General features: G+C 40.3%; 1 protein-coding gene across 3 annotated transcripts in view; it reads right to left on the bottom strand.

Moving 5' to 3' along the window:
- The window catches only part of TNNI3K (TNNI3 interacting kinase), a 292,001-nt gene that overhangs the window by 22,052 nt on the left and 249,486 nt on the right, over positions 1–20,463 (bottom strand). The gene's annotated exons all lie outside the window — the stretch shown is intronic.

The following is a 20,463-nucleotide window of genomic DNA, read 5'->3' as shown; positions in this document are numbered from 1 at the left end:
AGTATCCTGAGGAGTTAAGTCTTCCATACTACATTGGAGGAATTAGTCATGCAACGCCCACTACAACTATCCCCCAAGCACGACTCTGGAAGTGTACCCCTTGGTCTACCTTTTAATATAAGACGCCAGGCTGAATGGAAACCGTGTTAAGGGAGTGGGTAAGCCGAGCTGCCCAGGTCCCCATAGGAACACGAGGAACACGGTCCCTTTATTCCTGCACATTTGCAGCAGCTGTGTCCTTTGGATTCTGGCTCCTCGCAAGTGCAAGCAGCAGCAGCTCCAAGCACAGAACTGCCCTAAATGTCTCTCTTTGAAGCCCCTGAGTCCAAGCCTCCTATTTGTGTCTGGCTCTGATCCATCACAGCCTGAATGCTTCACCTGCTATGTTAAGCTTCCAATAGAGCCTGAACCAGATTTTTAAAAAGAACAATCCCCAGCCAGTGAATCTCAGCATGAGAGAGCTGGAAAAGTGAGAAGGGTGGGAACTAAGGCAGACAGTAATTACTTCCTAAGATCTATCTTTGGAAGGATATTGATAGATCTCCTTCATCTGGATTTCTCTGCTCTACCTGGATCCCAGCTACCTGTTTAGGAGATTAACAATGGTAGGATGCAAACCCACAATCACCCTGGGCTTTGGAGTAGTTAGGAGTCATAGCAGAAATGGCATGGGTTTGAAAGAAATTTCTACTTAACTTTAAGGATCGAAACCTTAATATCTATGTAGAAATAACTAGAAACATCCATGCACAATTTATTCAATCATGCATTTGCCTGTTAAACCCTGTGCCCCTCTTATCATAAAGTTTATAATGCTTTGCTAAATGGCCTGTTCAACAACTCTGTGAGGGCAGGGATGAGTCCACTTTGCTGACCACTGTATGCCCCATGCCTGGAAGATAGTGGGTCCTTACCAATTATTTGCTAAATAAAAGAAGAAAGAAAGAAAAAAAATGAAAAAAGCTTTATGAAAATAGCATTTAATATAAAATATGGGTGTGCGTGTGTGTATGTATATGATTAGATAGAAATTTATTGTGTTGGAATACAGATTTTCTAGAATAGCTAACGCTTATTGAGCAGTAACTATGTGCCAGACATTGTTTTAAGGTTTATGGACATTGTTTCACTTAATCTTCACAGTAATCATGAAGTAAGTACTATTACTTTCTTTGTTTTATAGGTAAGGAAACACATGGAAAGAGTTTAATTAGTTTGGCCAACGTAACATATAGGAAAGGCATTGACAGAATATGAACGCAGCCAGTAGGGCCATAAGAATGTGCTCCTTGTCACTGCTATACACAGCCTCCAGATAGATGTATCAGAGTCCCCCCCTCTGCAAACCCCCATAGTGACAGAGAGAGGACATTTAGGACACTTTCTAAAAATGTTCTGGGATTAAAGCTGGTTGTTGAGCTCTTGCCCAAAGGAGAAATACTTGTAAGAACACTGTCCAGCCGGGGTGCCCAGAGCATAGAGAAAGTGGATCTGTGCTCTCGTAGATGGGACCTCAACACTGCCGTAGGGAACACTAGGGACTACTCAAGCTTCCCTTTACCTCTGCTCCCATATTGCCATTATTCACAACTGAGGGAATTAAAGCTTCAAGCAAGTATCCCAAGATGAATCAAGTCCACATGGAACTTCCAGGTCTAAGTGTAGAGTCAGAATCCTGTTTTCTGTTAGCCTGATTTCAAGTCCCCCCAACTCAGTTGCTTAAACATGTTACAATTCAGAGGGGACTCCATTGTCACCCCCAAGTGGACCAAGACTCCCTACCTCTTAATATGTTCCAGGGTTCCCTCCCTTCTTCCCTCTCTTTAGCTATCAGTATATCAACACCGGAGGCAGAACAATAAGGTTGTTGCCTTTTTAAAGTTGCAAGACATACATTTTGGTGTCAAAGGACAGGAGGCAGAGAGAAATTTGAAGGAAACAAGTAGGGACAGAGGAAGAAAGAGCCAGAGGCAGAGGAATTTATCAGAGTCCGTGTATGGATGGGGAAAGATCTGGGGCAAAGGGAGGGGCCAGAATCAAAAGGAGAAGCACTATTTCTCTATCTGAAGGTAAACAGAAGAGGATTTGTGAAGTTTTTAAAGAGGTTTAGAGGGATTGAGGGGGAAAGTTGGTGGCAATCGTGGGAGATGGTGGAAATTGTTTTTTGAAGTCTATTTATTTATTTTGAGAGAGAGAGGGTGAGCATGAGTTGAGCAGTGGCAGAGAAAGAAAGGGTGAGAGAAAGAACCTCAAGCAGGCTCCTCACTGTCAGGGCAGAGCCTGATGCAGGGCTCGATCTCAAGAACTGTGAGATCATGACCTGAGCTGAGATCAAGAGTTGGATGCTTAACCAGCTGAGCTACCCAGGCACCCCAGATGGTCTCAAATTTTTAAGAAAAGTAGGAGGCAAGGTCACATGAATTCTGTGAATGTATTTAAATGACATGCATTTACATTTTCATACTAACAACCTATTCTGAACCTAGTTCAGTCAATGTTTTGAAGAAAAAAAAAAAGAACTGTCATTCATAATCAAGGCGTAGGTAACAAATATTTTACAATACAAGGGTGAACATTCTAAATGTTAACCTTTGGTTTATCTCAGCCATAATGTATCCTCATTATGGATACCTTCCTCACTTTAGGAAAATTCCATGTATAAAACAGAAATTTCTTTTAAAGATACATTCTGTGGGATTGATGGGTAAAACTATTTACTTAATAAAGAGATTCTCAGAAGTTTTCTATTACAGTAGCTTCCCTATTATTTTAGTTTATAAAAAAATCAATCTAAGGACTTTTCAAAATTGTACTTTTAAGGTAGGGTAATTTGTTTGAAATTGAAGACTAAATGCTTTCTCAAGGATGCATATTTGTAAATGGTGTTTTAAAAATGCATCCTTTACCTATGGAAAAGAAATTACATAAAAGCAAAATGTGAGACCAAAAAAAATCAGTACAATAATTTTGAACTTAAAAAACAGATATTGTTTTGAACACCATTTATGATGGGTTAAGAGGCCTCCAACGCTGACAGCAAGCTCCCCAGGTGGGCTTCTGGTAAAACAGAAACCAGAAACTTAGTCATGATTAGTAGAATCCACTAAGACCTTCAAGCAGAGCTTAAAAGGAGGAGATGATGTAGAAGCAAGAGAATCAAAAGTCCTCTGGGGATAAGAACCGCATCTCAGAAGAGAACAAGAATCTGTAGCTTCCCTGGGGTGCCTGGGTGGCTCAGTTGGTTAAGTGTCCAACTTTGGCTCAGGTCATGATCTCATGGTTTGTGGGTTCAAGCCCCACGCTGGGCTCTGTGCTGACAGCTCAGAGCCTGGAGCCTGCTTCGGATTCTGTGTCTCCCTCTCTCTCTGCCCTTCCTTCTCTCTCTCTCTCTCTCTCTCTCTCTCTCAATAATAAACATTAAAAACAATTTTCTTTCAGTTAAAAAAAAAAAAAGAATCTATAGCTGCCCTTAGGCTACACCGGGTCCTGTAGGTAAAGAGGAATAAGAAAAAGGCTGTGGAAATATACACAAAAAATAAAGGCAACAAATAGCAGGAAGCTATGTGGAAGCAGGAGATAAAGTACCTAAGAAGGCAGAATTCCCTTCTGTCCTCTCAATTCCTATTAAGGGCTCAACAATTCTTCTAGCCACCCTGACCAAAAAGTAGAGGGTCACCTATGATGACCCCTTTATTCGCAATCCTCAAATCCTCTGTGTCTACTCCACCAGGCCAATATTTCCCAACATCTCTTACTGTCTCTGTTTCTCCTTACTCTCACTGGGAACCTCTTGACCTACCACCTGTCTTCTATCACCTACACATAGCTTCCAGATTCATATTTTCCAAGAAGAACTCTGACTAGGTCACCACTTGCTCGAAAACTTTGAGTGGCTTCCCACTATTTGTCCACTATTTGATGCTGAACACGGTCATATATGATTACATTAAGTCTCGCTTAGAGCAGTGGTTCTCAAAGTGTGGTATCTGCCTCAGCATCCCCTGGGAACTGGTTAGAAATGCAGAGTTTTACAGATGAACATAGGGGAAGGGAAACAAAAATAATATAAAAACAGGGAGGAGGACAAAACATGAGAGACTCTTAAATATGGAGAACAAACAGAGGGTTACTGGAGGGGTTGTGGGAGGGGCAGTGGGCTAAATGGGTAAGGGCATTAAGGAATATACTCCTGAAATCATTGTTGTACTATATTCTAACTAATTTAGATGTAAATTAGAAAAAATAAAATAAAAAAAAAAAGATGACTAATGATAGAGAACAAACTGAGGGTTGATGGAGGGAGATGGGCTAGATGGGTGATGGGTATTAAGGAAGGCACTTGTGATGAGCGCTGAGTGTAATATGTAAGTGATAAATCACTATATTCTACTCCTGAAACTAATATTGCACTGTATGTTAACTAACTAAAATTTAAATAAATAAATAAAAAGATGAAAAAAAAAAAAAAAGAAATGCAGAGTTTTAACTCTGCATCACACCTACCCAAACAAAAACTCTGGGAGGAGACCCAGAAATCTATGCTAAAAAAAAAAAAAAAAAAAAGACTTTTAGGTGATTCTGATGCATATGAAAATTTGAGAACCATTGGCTTAGTGATTAAGACCATGAACTCTGGCTTCAGATGGCTTAGTCTCAAATACCCTTTATTATTTTTTAAATGTTTATTTATTTATTTTGAGAGAGAGAGAGAGAGAGAGAGTCAGAGCAAGAGGGACAGAGAGAATCCCAAGTAGGTTCTGTGCTGTCAGCACAGAGCCTGATGTGGGGCTCAATAGGAATTGTGACATGATGATCTGAGCTGAAATCAAGAGTTGAATGCTCAACCAATTGAGCCACCCAGGCACCCCTTAAATCTTTCTGTTTACTCATTGTGTTCTTTACACAAGTTTCTCTCTAGGTTTCAGTTTCCTCATTTTAAAAATGGGGGTCTGAGATTGCTACTATGAGTTATAAGTAGCAGATGATATATAATGCTCAATACAAGGCTTACACATATGGAGCCCTCCATAAATATCACTATTACTATTGTCATTAAAGACTACCCCTGCACTGACCCTAAACTAATTTACATAGTCTGGCTCAGTTTACCCACTCACCATTCCAGGCAGGTCTTAGATCACTAGCACAGTGCCTTGCTCATATATGGGTTCAACTGTTTGAATCAGTGAGGAGCGAATGCCAGAAAATTCTTGATAATAATTAAGTGCCTCAGGGAAGGAGCTTAGTTTGAAATTGAATGCAGTGAAAATTCTAATGAATGTTAATGAGACATTGATTTACTATCTGACCCGAGAAAATATGATAAACCAGTTGTTTTTATTCCCATCTGTAAAATGGGATTAATGTCATTAACCTCCTTTAAAAGAATTACCTCTACAGATACATTGCACACAGAAAGTTCTCACAGGTGTTGAAAATGATTCCTCTGATAAATATTAATGAATCCCGTTTGCCTAAAGGGGGAAAAGCTATACATAATCTTCATCAACAGATCTGGGGACTGGGGACAATGGTGTATCTGTTTTATTTTTAATTGTTGTCAGTGTTTCTTCAATTCTGCTAATGGGAAAAGGCGCTATAAATATTTCTTTTAGACTTCTGTCACATTTGGGGAGAGGATGCTAGAGAAAGTATTGTCTGTTGGGTGGTTAGCAATTCCTGAGATCATTTGTGTGAATTATCAATAAGGACATATCATCCATGTAGAATGTTTGGACACTGGAAAATTCCAGAAATTATCTGCCTTAAGCTGTGATAATAAGGGTCGGATCAAGTGGATGTATGAGGGCGCATCCATTACTACCTCTGGAGAAATAAAATGTTTGAATTGGTGATGAGGACTAGCAATGCCTTCTCCATATATGAAGTAGATATCATGGTATCACTTGTAATCTGTAACACTCTCCATGGCTTATCATTTCTCTTTTGAACCTAGTGAGGTTTTAACTAACGCCTGTATCTAACAATACTGTAACTGATTTACTCTATTACCAGGCAGCCCCTTTCCTTCTCCAAGCCAGAGCAAAGTTGTGAAAATGACCTTCATATAAAATAAGGGTGACCATGCCACCTACTGCTGAGGTCCCATGGCCCAGGTCCCTAGCAGCAGACCCGGTCTACTCCTCCAGCCTGATCTCCAGGTGCTCTCCACCTTATATGGATAGGTCCCACCCCCAGTGAATTTCTTTGTCACAGTACCCTCACATAAGGCCCACACTACAGGGACTCTCTGTCTTGATTATAGGCATTTCCTGCATCATACTGTATGGATTTGATAATTGCTTCCTGCCTAGACCTTTGTCATCTTTAGTCAAGAACCACTTCTTATTTTTGCCTTTATTTTCAGCATTTAGTGAAACATCTGGAAACTTGGAACCCTCTCCCTATTCTAGTAAGTAATGCTTGAACAAATGAATGAATGAATGAGTGGATAGCAGCATTCATTAACTAGTTTTCAACATTAGCTAATTTTTTTTCTGGCTAATGGGAAAATTCAGAACAAAAAGAAATAGCCAGATTTTTTTAAAATCTTGAAATGTCCAAGTTATCATCAATAAAATTATAGATGTGAAGGATTTACATTTCAGATTCACATTCTCAGCAACATTTCCTGCTCAAAGATCCCCAGAGGATGATTTTATCAGTAAGTGGATGATCTCTCCCACCTCTCCAGTGAGGCTCATTTGTTGTTGTTGTTGTTAAGTTTATTTATTTATTTTTGAGAGAGAGAGAGAGAGAGAGAGAGAGAGAGAGCGCAAGCAGGAGAGGGGCAGAGAGAGAGAGAGAGAGAGGGAGAGAAAGAATCCCAAGCAGACTCCACGCTGTCAGCACAGAGCCAGATTTGGGCTCAAACTACCAACTGTGAGATCATGACCTGAGCCCAAACCAGGAGTTGGACGCATATCCAACTGAGCCACCCAGGTGCCCTGTTCTAGTGAGCCTCTTAAGCCAATAGTGCTATTCTCTATTTATATTCTCCACAGAAGGTAAATTTCTCCTTCTCAACTGAGTCAGCATTTTGAGAGAATAAGGGAGGTAACCTGGCTCTACAGGGCATTAGGCTGGCATGGGTACATATAGTCCTTTTAACAACTGAAGATCTTCAGTTCAAGGTAAGCACCAATTGAGGAAGACTAGGATTCTGGAGATGAAAACCTCAGACTTATCTTAGATTCCATCACACTTATATTGTTTAACCTAGCTTGAATGTCCTTGTCAGATCCAGCTTTTAATTATTTCCATCAGTGATCTGTCTCCAGCCCTCACCTGTTATCTCTGCCCGCCTAAAACCTTGATCTCCTTAGTTTGACTACATCAGATGTCAGTCACCTGCCCAGACCTCAGTTGTGTTTGACCTCAATTACCTGCAATTTCTTCCTGACTCCTGGCCTAATTAGGCCTTCACTTGTGCCTCTTGTAGAACTGGTTGCCAACAGCAACCATCAAAGAGACCCCAATGAGACCTCAGAGAGCACATTGTCTCCCAGTGTCCTTGTGACACATATGGGTAGTATAAAATATTAGAATTTAATCATAACTTTGGCTAGTCATATATTTTTTCTTTCTGAGAAGACACCAAAAAAAATGGCTTTCAAATCTCATTTGGTATGGGGTGGGTTTTCGTAGAACCACAAATGATGAAGGGAAAATTACAAGTGACTGTTATTCCTCACATAGGGCATCAGCCTAACTAACATCAGGTCTCGGGCTTGTTTTCTTTCTGTGCTCAGTAAATATCATCCCTGTGTTCATTTCCTAGGGCTGCTATAACAAAGTTCCACAATCTGGGCATCTTAAAACAACAGAAATTTATTTTTTCACAGTTCTGGAAGCCAGAAGTCCAAAATCAAGGTTGGTTCTTTCTGAAAGCTCTGACGGAGAATCTGTTCAATGCCTGTCTCTAGCTTCTGGAGACAGCTAGCAATTCTCAATGTTCCTGGCTTGTAGATGCCATCACCTCCACCTCCATTATCTCTCTCTCTTCTGAGAAGAACACAACTCATATTGGATTAAGGGCCTACCTTACTCCAGTATGACCTCATCTTATTACATCTGCAACAACTCTAGCTCCAAGTAAGGCCACAGTTTGAGGTACTGGGGGTTAAGACTTCAACATGTCTTTTTTGGGGGACATAATTCAATCCACGACATCCCCTCACATTTGAAACCACAGCCTTGACTTTGCTGCCATAATGCATTGCAAACAAGTTCTTCCCCCTGCCCCCTTCCCCCCAAGAATTTCTTATGCTGTTCTGGAAACAGCACATATGGGCTTTATGGTTAGTCCAACTGGGGTCAACCCCAGCTTCCCTGCTGACTATTTCAGGGCACAATTCCTGTTTTGACCAGTTTTGCCATCTTCAAAATAAAAATATCTACTTTGCAGGTAGCTAGGAATATTAAGTTAGATAATATAAGTATAGTGCATAGTAAATTCTCAATATAACTCCTTTAATTATATTTCTTTTTAAAAAAATTTTTTTTTAATTTAAAAAAAAAATTTTTTTTCAACGTTTATTCACTTTTGGGACAGAGAGAGACAGAGCATGAACGGGCGAGGGGCAGAGAGAGAGGGAGACACAGAATCGGAAACAGGCTCCAGGCTCTGAGCCATCAGCCCAGAGCCTGACGCGGGGCTCGAACTCACAGACAGCGAGATCGTGACCTGGCTGAAGTCGGACGCTTAACCGACTGCGCCACCCAGGCGCCCCTTTAATTATATTTCTTTAATGAATGATTATTAAATAGCAGAGAGAAAGAAAAGCAATTTCTATTAAGATGAACCTTTACATCAATGCTTCTCTTGGACTTAATAATGAACACTTCAGTACAAGTTTGCATATAGTTACACCAACTGCTGAAAGGATCATAAAGCCCTTTCAGGTTGTCAGCTTGTGAACCTCAAATAAAACAGAGTTGCGGGTAAATGCTTTAAAACAATTACCCCTGACATTTTGGCAAGAATGCATTTATTAGACCATATCTCATACTTGATTGTGAAAATAAACAAGGGCCTAAATGATCTGGCTTTAAATGCTCTATAAAATCTCTATTCCAGTGCTCTGTACTCTGATTCATAAAGGAAGCTTCCATTTTGGTGTGCCTGGGTAAATGTGGCTGTGTAAACTCTGTAAAGCCTTTGAATTAAAAAATGTAGTTATGGTTTACTGCTTGACAGTCTTTTTAAGGGAGAAAATTCAGGCACTGAATCACCAAGATAACTTTATTTAAACTTAATTAGTTGTTGGGAGATTATTTACTCCTCTTAGTCTATAAAAAAACAAAGGTCTGTCAGCACCAGATGCATCTGATTTTTGCAGATGTGGTTGTGGCTTCTGAAATTGTTAAAGATTCATCTTAAATATGCTTTCAGGTCTCCCTTTTGTGAAACTTTGACAGGATAATAGAATTAGATTTGCTGAATTTCACTAAACTGTAAAGTAACGTGTCATCAGCTTCACTAACTTCTCAAAAAATATTTCTCTCTGGTAATGCTCATCAATCTAGCTTTTCAACCCCTAAACACGAAACTCTGAAACAAAAAGGATGACTCCATCAGTTTCACAAGTGACAAGATGTTAAACATTTAACACTCCCACATTGTGGCACCAGCTGCTTCTGGATAATGTAGACTTGCTTAGGTTTGGTTTAGGGAAAAAGGGAGGAGAAGAAAAAAGAAAGAAGGAAGGACGGGAAAGGAATTACTCTTGTAGTGAGAATGCAAAATTCTCTGCAGATGTGGAGGATTCTGAAGAAGGATATGCCTACTGAACAAACCTTTCCTCTTGAGGGAACATGGCAAGAGAGTCACCACCAGGAGCTCAACTCCTAGCAGTGTCACTGTGTCTCCACCTTTCCATGGACTCACTCCGATAAGTGCACTTAGTGCACTAGATTAAAATAATGTGTTCATGGAGAGAAGGGATGGAGCTTCAGTCAAGCACATTTCCAAATCCCACTATAAGTGCTCAGTAAATGTCAGCTGAGTGAATGAATCAGAAAAGCACGTGTGGCCCTCTGGCTCATGCCGGTTCCTTGTCCACAACCAATTCCTCATCTCAGGTGCTTCTGTGATCTCGGGCCAGCCAAACAGCATTGACTCTGAGCAACCTGTGCGCTCAGATGATCTAACAACAAAATCCTTTGACAAAGCCTCTGTTAGCAATCCAAAACTAGCATCAGCTTTACAGAGTCAAGAGTGTTTCCTTTTTAAGTGTCTTGTCATGAGTAATGCTCACGAGAGGGTAAAAGTCATCTATGCTTTTCCATGGTGAGCCATTTTCCTGGGGAAGAGACAGAAAAGGCCAACTTGGAGTGCTTGCACAGTCTTCCCAGTCCTATGCTTGTTAAGAGAGAAGTTCCCCATGTGGAGTGAGGCATGCCACAGTAGAGTCCTATTTTGAAAAACATAGTATGAGCTCCCTACAGGGAAGACAGGACAGTATAAATAGCACTCTGTCAGTGGTAGGTATTGGTTCTGTCATCAATGAACTTTTGATGAGGAACTACCATGTGCTAGATGCTATTCTAGGCACTAAGGATGAAGGCAGATGGGAGCGGTGTAGGAGTGGAGATGCATATAAAGAGGAATAAGGCATATGGCTGAGGCGCTGGGCAGTTAACTCAGTAGGTCTCAGTTTCATCGTCCACCTTTCAATGTAGAGATTAGCAAACTACAAGCTGTGAAACCTTTGGGGAAGTTAATTTCTTTCTCCCTTTCTTTTTCCTCTCCCCTTCCTTCCTTCCATCCTTCCTCCCTTCCTCCCTCCCCTTCTCCCTCCCTCCCTTCCTCTCACCTTCCTTCCCTCCCTCCTTCTTCCTTCCTTCCTTCCTTCCTTCCTTCCTTCCTTCCTTCCTTCCTTCCTTCCTTCCACCAGGATCCTTACACCTTTATTTCCCTTTCCTCACCATTTAAAGAGACAGCCTCATAAACATAATCATGTGCACGGTGTCATCAATGCAAGATTAGCTGAGTGACAAGAACCACTCGGCAGTGCAGCCTGGTTTGCACAGTTCCAGAGAATGTTCTTGGGTTCAAGGTGGACCTCTGCTTTTCTATGTCACTCATGTCTCATCTGCATCACTACATTTTCTCTACCCACCTGAGTCTTTTTGATGACCCATTCTAAACCCAGGGGCAGAGGTCATGCTCATTCAGTCACATGAAATTTAGACTCATGCCCCAGTGCAATTTCATCGAAGACTACTGCTTGACTATAGGATCTGGCACATGGTAGATGCTTAGTAAGTGTTAGATGAATAATCTCCATGGAACAACATAAAGAAAGAGCAATAGAATCAACAGTAGCAATAGAATACATGAAGGGGCCAGAATAATAAGGGAACATGATGCACATCAGGTTTTTCTCACCTATATGTAAAATACTGTTAATCTTTTAAGTAAAGGAAAAAAAGGAAAAGATAAAAGAGGGAGGAAAGAACAAAAGACAATTTATTCAGTTTTCCAAGAATGTTTACATAAGACTAGCTATCAAAATATAGGGTGCTCTCTGGATGGGGCCAGACACAGTCCTATGTACCTAGCAGGAGCTCAATGCATATTTGTGAGCTAGTTGATTACTTCCATGAACTTTCCAATTCTGGCCATATTCAATTAAACTTTGTATACTGTTCACATTCCTATATGTCCCCTAAGATAAAGAGGAATTTATTTAAATAGACGTAACACATAGATCTTTGTACTTTACGACAAATTATAGCGCAAGGTGCTGGCCTAATTCAATGGGCAGTAATTGAAAACAAAATAGAAGAATCTTGATAATATTTCAATTATCTCTTTTTTCCCCTTCCATTTAGATATTTAAAAAAAAAAGGATGGGGATTTATTGTCTTTTGTGGTAAAGAACTCAGTAAGTAAAAATCTGGAAGTGAATAATGTAGTTCAACTTTCCTAAAGTAATCTTTAAACTCAGAATTGTCCACACTTTAAAAAAGAAAGAAAGAGAGCCAAAGAATACACAAGCAGCAGAACACTTGTTTTAAAAATAGGAACTTCAGATCACTCAATATCAGAAAGTAGTTCATAGGTAACTTTCATAGTCAAATACTCTCTTCCTTAACATACATCATACATCAAAAACAACAACCAACATCTTAACATGGTGTCGTGTCATTAATTATTTATTTGCTTTTTGAGACAGAGAGAGAAAGAGAGTAGGGGAGGGACAGAGAGAGAGAGAGAGAGAGAGAGAGAGAGAGAGAGGAAAAGAGAGAATCCCAAGCAGGATCCACACTGTCAGCGCAGAGCCTGCTGTGGGGCTCTAATACATGAACCATGAGATCATGACCTGAGTTGAAATCAAGAGTTGGAGGCTTAACCGACTTAGCCACACAGGCACCCCTATTTTATTTATTTTATGATTCCATTTTTCTTCTCTGGACTGATTTGGTAAAATATTATTGAAGATAAGAGTGTAAGTCTCATCTTTCCTTGAATAATAAAGGATTGCTTTTTAATAGAATGAAAAATGTTTTTTGGGGGTAAAACCTGTATATTTAGATTTGTTGTTTCTCGAGCATTTTAAATCTTTTCCATTTTCACACAGTACGCTAGCATTTAGCAGGAACATTCACAATTAACTACAGTTTTCCCTTCTAGGCCTACAAAAAAAGAAAAATTGAAATCCTTGAAAGCAATTTCTCTTGATTTCTGTCATTTTCATGGAAATAGCTGCTGGATAGAAAACATCCAGAAACACTGACTTTAATCCAAATGGCAACCTAATGAGGGGATGGTCAACATTATTGAATTTGACAAACAAGTAGTATAGATAGGTGAGGAGAAGCTATGAGAAATTTATGGGTAAAGCTGCTATTTAATGAGAAAAGGGAATGTCCTACTCTCTCAAAGAGAATAAGTGATAACAAGGAGAACAGAGTGCCTGAATTAGGATTCTGAACTCCTAATTTCTCGGTTTCAGAAAGGTATTTATCTGTCTCTGGGTAGAACTATAAAATAGTGGACAATTAACTCTAGTTTAAAACAAAACAACACAAATTTCCCAGGGATAATATTAACTGTTTTATATGTCTTTTCTCCAATCCTTGCAAAAACTAGCCAAGGGAATATCATGATCCCTACTTTAGCAAACTCAGGCCCACGTTCACACTGTTCTTAGTCTGGAACTGGGGTTTGAACACAGGTATCTCTGGCTCTAAGATAGGTATGCTTTTGTAGTGTAGCGTGCTAACCCTCCCTTCTGTTACCAGCAAATCATCCCCTTCCTCCTGAGCCATTCTTCCAGAGGACACCTCTCTGGGCCAGGTTCTAACCACTAACTCACAGTCAGTATTCCCAGAAGGCTGTTGATTTCCTGCTAAAAAGATATGGGACAGAAAAAAACATGCCAGTACACACTAGCCCCCTATGCCTACTTTATTTATTTATTTTTTAAGTTTTTATTTTAATTCCAGTTAGTTAATATACGGTGTAATATTAGTTTCAGCTGTACAACATAGTGATTCAACACATCCATACATCACCTGCTGCTCATCACAGCAAGTGCACTTCTTACTCCCCCATCACCTATTTAACCCATCCTCCTATCCGCCTCCCTTTTGGTAACCATCAGTTTGTTCTCTATAAGTAAGCATCTGTTTTTGGGTTTATCTCTTTTTCCCCCTTTGCTCATTTGTTTTGTTTTTTAAATTCTACATATGAGTGCAATCATATGGTATTTGTCTTTCTCTGACTTGTTTCGCTTAGCACTATACTCTCTGGTTCCATTTGTGTCATTGCAAATGGCAAAATTTCATTCTTTTTTTGTGGCTGAGTAGTATTCCATTGTATATATACCATGTCTTCTCATATTCTTTATCCATTAATCTATGGATGGACACTTGGGCTGCTTCCATATCTTGACTATTGTAAAGAATGCTGCAATAAACACAGGGGTGCATGTATGCCTTTGAATTAGTGTTTTTGTATTCCTTGGGTAAACACCCAGTGGTGCAATTGCTGGATTGTAGGGTAGTTCTATGTTTAGAAACTTTCTGAGAACTTCCATATTGTTTTCTACAGTGGCTGCACCAATCTGCATTCCATCAACAGTGCACAAAAGTTCCTTTTTCTCCACATTCTCACCAACACCTGGTGTTTCTTGTGTTGTTGATTTTAGCCATTCTGACAGGTGTGAGGTGATATCTCATCCCCTACATCTGCTTTAAGTGAAGACATGATGTCTGGAGCTGTTGCGGTCATTCTGTGGCCATGTAGCTACAAACATGAGAAAGACCAATATGCTGAACATGATGAAGGGGAGAACATGAACCTGGGTATTCTATGGCCCAGGGAGCAGCAGAACGATTGCCCATGAATACCTTCTTCCAGACTTCTTGTTATGTGTGAAAAACAAGTTCCTGCTTTATTAAATAACTATCATTGAGTTTGTTATTTTCAGCTGAAAGCTTTTCTACCTGATATGTTAGTGTTAGCTGAAATCTGACTAATTAGATATTAGGTAACTAATGATGTATTGAGTAGGTGAGGAAGAACATGATCTCTCTCCCTTCCCACTGCCTATTCCTTATCCTGACACCATCTTTACAAGAGAGAGATCTGATAGTCCCTGAAGGCTTTTCGCTTTCCCTTTTTAAAAGCATAATAAAAGGGCTGGCTCCCTGGGGCACCTGGGTGGCTCAGTGAGTTAAGCTCCCACTCTTGATTTTGGCTCAGGTCATGATCTCACAGTTCGTGATATCAAGCCTTGTGAGTCCCATGAACCCCGGCCCAGGCTCTGTACAAACAGTGCAGAGGCTGTTTGGAATTCTCTCTCTCTCTCTCTCTCTCTCTCTCTCTCTCTCTCTCTCACACACACACACACACACACACACACACACACACACACAAATACATAAACAAACTTAAAAAGAGAAAAGAAAAGAAAAATAAAGAAAAGAAAAGAAAAGAAAAGAAAAAGGGCTGGCTTCCTATGTCCAAGATAGTAGAGGTCAGCACTAGTGACTTTACTTTTCTAACAAAACTATTTCTCACCCCAGGCAGGGAATTTCATCATTAAATAGTCACCCAGATGTTCCCTGCTCCAGTTTCCTTTTAAATATATAGAGAGTAAAAGCATAGGATCCTTCTAGAGAGTAGACCATTCTGAGGGATGATATGAGCTCAAGAGATTGTGTGCACTTGGATATTTCTCTGTTTATAACTTTCTCCTGTAAATCCTGTTTAAATTTACCATGCGCCACTAGTGAGTCTGTGTCCCACCGACTTTCCTCCTCTTCCATTCTATGTTTTCAGTGTTTCTCCTCCCTAGCACAGATTCATTACTAGGGAGTGTTCTGCTTCTTCCCCAAGTTCACTGTTCTTTCCAGAGAAGGACAAATGGGTGACCTGATGTGCACACCTACAGGCCAGTGAATGGCCTCTCTCTCCTTATTCTCGGTAATACCTCCTTCTGTGTTCACATGACCCAAGAGTCACCTGCCCACTAACTGTATGTATCATATTGTACTATATATACATTTGGGGTATATTTTTAAGACTAGACTACTGAAAGGAAAGAAAGATTATACTATGTACTCTTCCTGACATCCCCAATCCCTATAAACTCCTGGCACAATGTAGGCACTCTGTAAATGTTTATTGAATGAATGGATGACTAACTTACTGAGAGAGGAAACAAACACTGATTCAATTTTCAACCTTTGGTATCCCAAAGACCATTGAGTTCCTAAGTCTCAGGGCTTATATGCCTAGACAACTAGCTCACGTGACACTAAATTAAAGTGCCATATTGGTAGAGAATGTCACTGTGGCTAAAACAAGTACTTCTTATAGTCTTTTAAAAAAATATTTATTTTTTAGAGGGAGTGAAAGTGAGTGAGTGGGGGAGAGGCAGAGAGCAAGGGAGACAGAGGATCTAAAGTGGGCTCTGTGCTGAGAGCAGAGTCCTAGCATTGGCCTTGAACCCAGGACCCCTGAGATCATGACCTGGGCTGAAGTTGGATGCTTAATTGACTGAGCCACCCAGGTGCCCCTAAAACAAGTACCTCTTAAATCTCACCACAGACAGTGCTTCTCCACATTCTTGGTGTCAACAAACCCTAATGTGGAGCAAAAAAATGATATTTTGGAGTAAAAACATTTGCACTGATTGATTGATTGATTCATTCATTCAATATACATATACCTACCACTTACTATATGCCAAACATTGTGATAAATATTAAAAATGCACAAATAAAGACACAATTCCTGACCTTGGGGAATGTATGATGTATGTGTGTGTCTGTGTGTAGGGGGGCAGCTGACATAATTATATGATTATAATATAGTTTCTGTGCTTCTATGAAGTATGCACAAGATAAGATGGCAACAATCCATGATGGGTATCTAACCAGTTGAGGGCATCCAGGGAAACTTCCTGGAAGAGAGAACTTGGAGTTGAGCTTGGTCTTAATTGAATCTTTAATGTATTTGTGTGCTAAAAAGGTAGGAGTGGGGTGAGGAAGTTTGAAAACTGCTCTTATGTGTACAATTTGCACGCTTCTTTGGATCCGTATTTATAGAACTATTGGAGTGTGATTGCCTTGAAATATTCATAGTGGACAATACAGGGATCTTATGATTAGTGCACTATATGATCTCTATAACTAAATTCATATAATGATTTATTTAACATTTCTTTCAACATGTTTTCTTTAGTGTAATGTACTATGCCAGTTGGCATGACAGGTATAAAATTGTTTCACATGGATGGCTCTGCCTACACATAGGAACCTACAAATAGACATGATACTAAGTAGAAAGTGTAAGAATTAAGGTAAATGAAACTTTTGTTACGAGAGAGAAAAATCTTTTCATCAAGCATAAAGATGGGATTACGAAAGTTTGTAAGGAAAGGTGAAGCAAGCTTAGAGGAGTAGGATCTAGAAATATAGAGATGAGGGGACAACATTCCAAATATACTAGAGCTAGAAAGGTTCCCAGAGTTAGGTAAGTCCTGTGCTTGTTAAATTTTAATGTACATTCACAAGTCATGTTAAAATGCAGATTGTGATTCGGTGGTCCCTGTGGGGCTTGGGAGTCTGAATTTCTGACAAGCTTCTAGGTGATGTTTATGCTGCTGGTCTGGGGGCCACACCTTGAGTAGCAAGGGTCCAGTTCACATGCATTAGGATAGAAGAGGATCCTGAAACCCAGGTCCTTGGGTTTCCTAAGGAAGGGACTTGTCCATGCCACACAGCTGATCAGTATGAGAGCAACTCTCTGTTTCACATTACGGCAGCTCAGGAAGTGATGAGATACCATGGGCTTTGCAGTGAGAGTGATCGAGGCTCAGTCTTGGCCCTGCTGTCTACTAGGTGCAAAGCCTTGGCAGACTGTTTATTCTTTCTGTATTCCAGTTTTCTCATTTGTGGAATACAGACAGATAGTGCCTACCTTGTAGAAGAGTTGTGATAAGTCAGTGATATGATTGACGAAGAAAAAAGGCACAATAGTGTCTGGCAGGTAGTAAGTAATCAAAACACATAATGTGTCTTCTCTTCTCCCTTTTTTTTGCCATGTTAATATTGCCATCAAGGAACAAGGCCTTATCTCGAGGGTGTGGGCTGTGCTGGCATCCAGTGATAAGTAGGGGCGGGGGCAGTTAACACTGGCTGGCAAATAGGTGCTTGGTTGGGTCAAAAAATGAAGATTTCTTTCTTCCTGCCTTCCTTTTTTTTTTTTTTTTTTTTCTGATTCTTTGGAAGAGGATTCAGGAAGGTAAACATATATCCACTAATGAATTTTTTGTACTTCTTTGCAATTGAGGCCTTTAAAACATCTGCTCATTAATAGAAAATGCTCAGCTAACATCACAAATATTAATGGTAGAGATTTTCCTTTCTACTCTGGTGAATACAAGACTTCTCTTTTGTCTGGGTCCACAATTTTTTTGTTTGTTTTAGCTGCTTACCTACATACCAAGAAAAACTCAATCTCATAGTTGCCAAGGAGATAATGAGAAACAATAACTTGTGAAATGTCTTCTTTAACAATAAACTTTGTTTCAAATACTAGCAAGGAAAAGGAAGGATGTTGCTAGTTTTGCATTATAGGAGGGTTAGAATTAGTCCACATGGAAGGTGCTGAAAGTGAAAAGAAAAAACGTCTGGGAGGAATTAAACCCGTTACACGGTGCACAGCCATTGTAAGAGCTGCTTCAGAAATCCATTTAGAAATCATTGCTCTTGTATCTGAATCATTACAGACACACCAGCATCACCCACTTCTTATTACTGCAAACATAGCAACAGTTGCCATGCTAGCAAGAGATTCGCAGCACAAACACTGGAGTCAGGAGGGGGCAGGGCGGGGCCAGCGCTGGAGTCACGGCTGGTGAACAGCGTTCAGTGCTGCCTGTACAGATTTAATTAGGCCGGTTGTTCTCTTTGGTCCCTGTGCTGTGGCCTGTCAGACATTTCAGTAGAGCAGAAGCAGTCTCAAAAGCAGCATTTTTTGGACCAAGTCTTACTTTCGGTCTTAAACAAATGTCACCGCCAAAGGCAGGATGTATGCTTTGGTGTACCCAAGAGTGGGTCTGGGCCCTCGTTTTGGTTATGAATGGAGAAAGGGCCAGGGTTTCTCTTCATTTCCAGGAATAATTAAAAAAAAGAAAAAACTCATAAAACGCTCATCATTAGAAAGTCGGGCTATTCGTTGTCCCAATATGTCATTTCATCTAATTGAAAACTGAGAAATCTGTCACCATTTATTTAGCAGTTTGCCTCTGGCGAATCTTTGCAGGTTCCCTTCTCGTGGCTGGGAATTAGTTAATTAGTATTACAAAACACGAAGAGGGAAATGCACTCAGGCTCGCCCTTTGGGTTACCAGGGAGCCCATTTTAGGTTGCTAACTGGCAGTGCTGGAGGACAGAAAAGAACATGAAAATACAGCATCAGAATAGCCACGGCGAGAGCTGCGTCTCATTCTCTCTCAAGTGCGTGTTGTAACCTAGATATGTCACTCGCTTGCTCTTTTCATATAAATCTTTTATGCCTGACCATACATTCAGGTCCTTAAGACTCATAAAAAGGTGCCAATTCTACACACATATGGCGCTTCTCATATTTTCACTTTTATTAATTTCCCGTTTTTCATCACTTCCTCTTCTGAACAGTGTTTTGTTTGTTCTTTTACATTTTTCATAGAAAAGCGTTGTTTCCACCCTAGGGTGGTTTTAAAAGTCAAGGAACGGGAGGAAAGGGCTGACATTTTTTCACAGGCTCCTAACTTTAAGGCTGAATGCCTTTGTTCAGTGTGAAATCTCCAAGCCTCTCAGTACAGCAGTCAGATAGGCTGGAGGCCCCACGTGTGGTTTGTCAAGTGATTGCTAGGTGGCGCTAGAGAGCAAGGCAACTAGGCAAGAGCCACTGATACGATTGATTGCTCTAGGTTCACATCAGCTGAAAGGAAGTTCTTACACAGAGCTCTATCACATTGCAGCACAGACGATTTCCAGTTCTGATGATTTGTAGGAGAGCAGCAGCATAAAATGCAGAGGGCATGAACAATCAATTTATAGTTTTCTTTCCACTTTTTGTGTGTGTATGTGTACACATGGGAATCGTTTGCTTATTTCACTGTAGTGCTTTCTGGGTAGGACACCTAGGGCTGTGGTAAAGAGGTTTGTAAATACAAACAGCTGTGCTTGTTGTTTGGCCCTTCGAGGAAATAGTTTTAACTTCCCGTAGAAGCTCTCTCCACTTTCTTCCTCTTTCTTTAATCTTCCCTCCTTATTAGATGACATTTGGGGACATAATGAGGAGGTATACAGAGTACTTTCACACCCTCGTATCAACGTGAATAGCCGTGTATTTTCTCTCTCGACCCCATACCCTGTGGCATTAAGAAATTTTCTGCTTTTGTTAATTAGAAAAACTTATGGGCACCTTGAAAAGATCTGAGCTTAAAAAGAAAGAGATAAAAGGCAACTGACAGGCATTATGGCACTTGCTTAGATTCTAGCTGCTCTCTTTGGCTTTTATATTTTTTCAATGTGGACCCTTAATGAGCTTGATAACTGACCTTCAGCAAGTGGATGTCACAAAAATTACACATCCTGTGGCTGATAACTATCCTGAGAAAAAAAAGTTTTCTTGTCCCTAGATGAGGCAAGCAACATCTTCCTGTCCTCATTATACAATGTGAGCAAGCCCATAGAACTGGCCAAGACAACTCTTTCTACAAACTTAGAAGACATTGCTGAAGTGAGAGGTAGATACTGCTGTGAGGCTCTGATACACACTGAGGTCTTTTGTAAATTCTTTGATGCCATGCATTTTTTTAACGTTTATTTATTTTTGAGAGAGGGAGAGAGGGGGTGGGGGAAGGGCAGAGAGAGAGGGAGACAGAGGATCTGCAGCAGGCTCTGCGCTGACAGCAGAGAGCCCAACGCAGGGCTTGAACTCACCAACCGCGA

This window comes from Herpailurus yagouaroundi, unplaced genomic scaffold, assembly GCF_014898765.1.
Source record: "Herpailurus yagouaroundi ecotype Mexico unplaced genomic scaffold, PumYag 77, whole genome shotgun sequence".
Taxonomy (NCBI): Eukaryota; Metazoa; Chordata; class Mammalia; order Carnivora; family Felidae; genus Herpailurus; species Herpailurus yagouaroundi.
The sequence above is the reverse complement of the archived record's forward strand: the minus strand, read 5'-3'. Positions and strand labels throughout refer to the sequence as shown.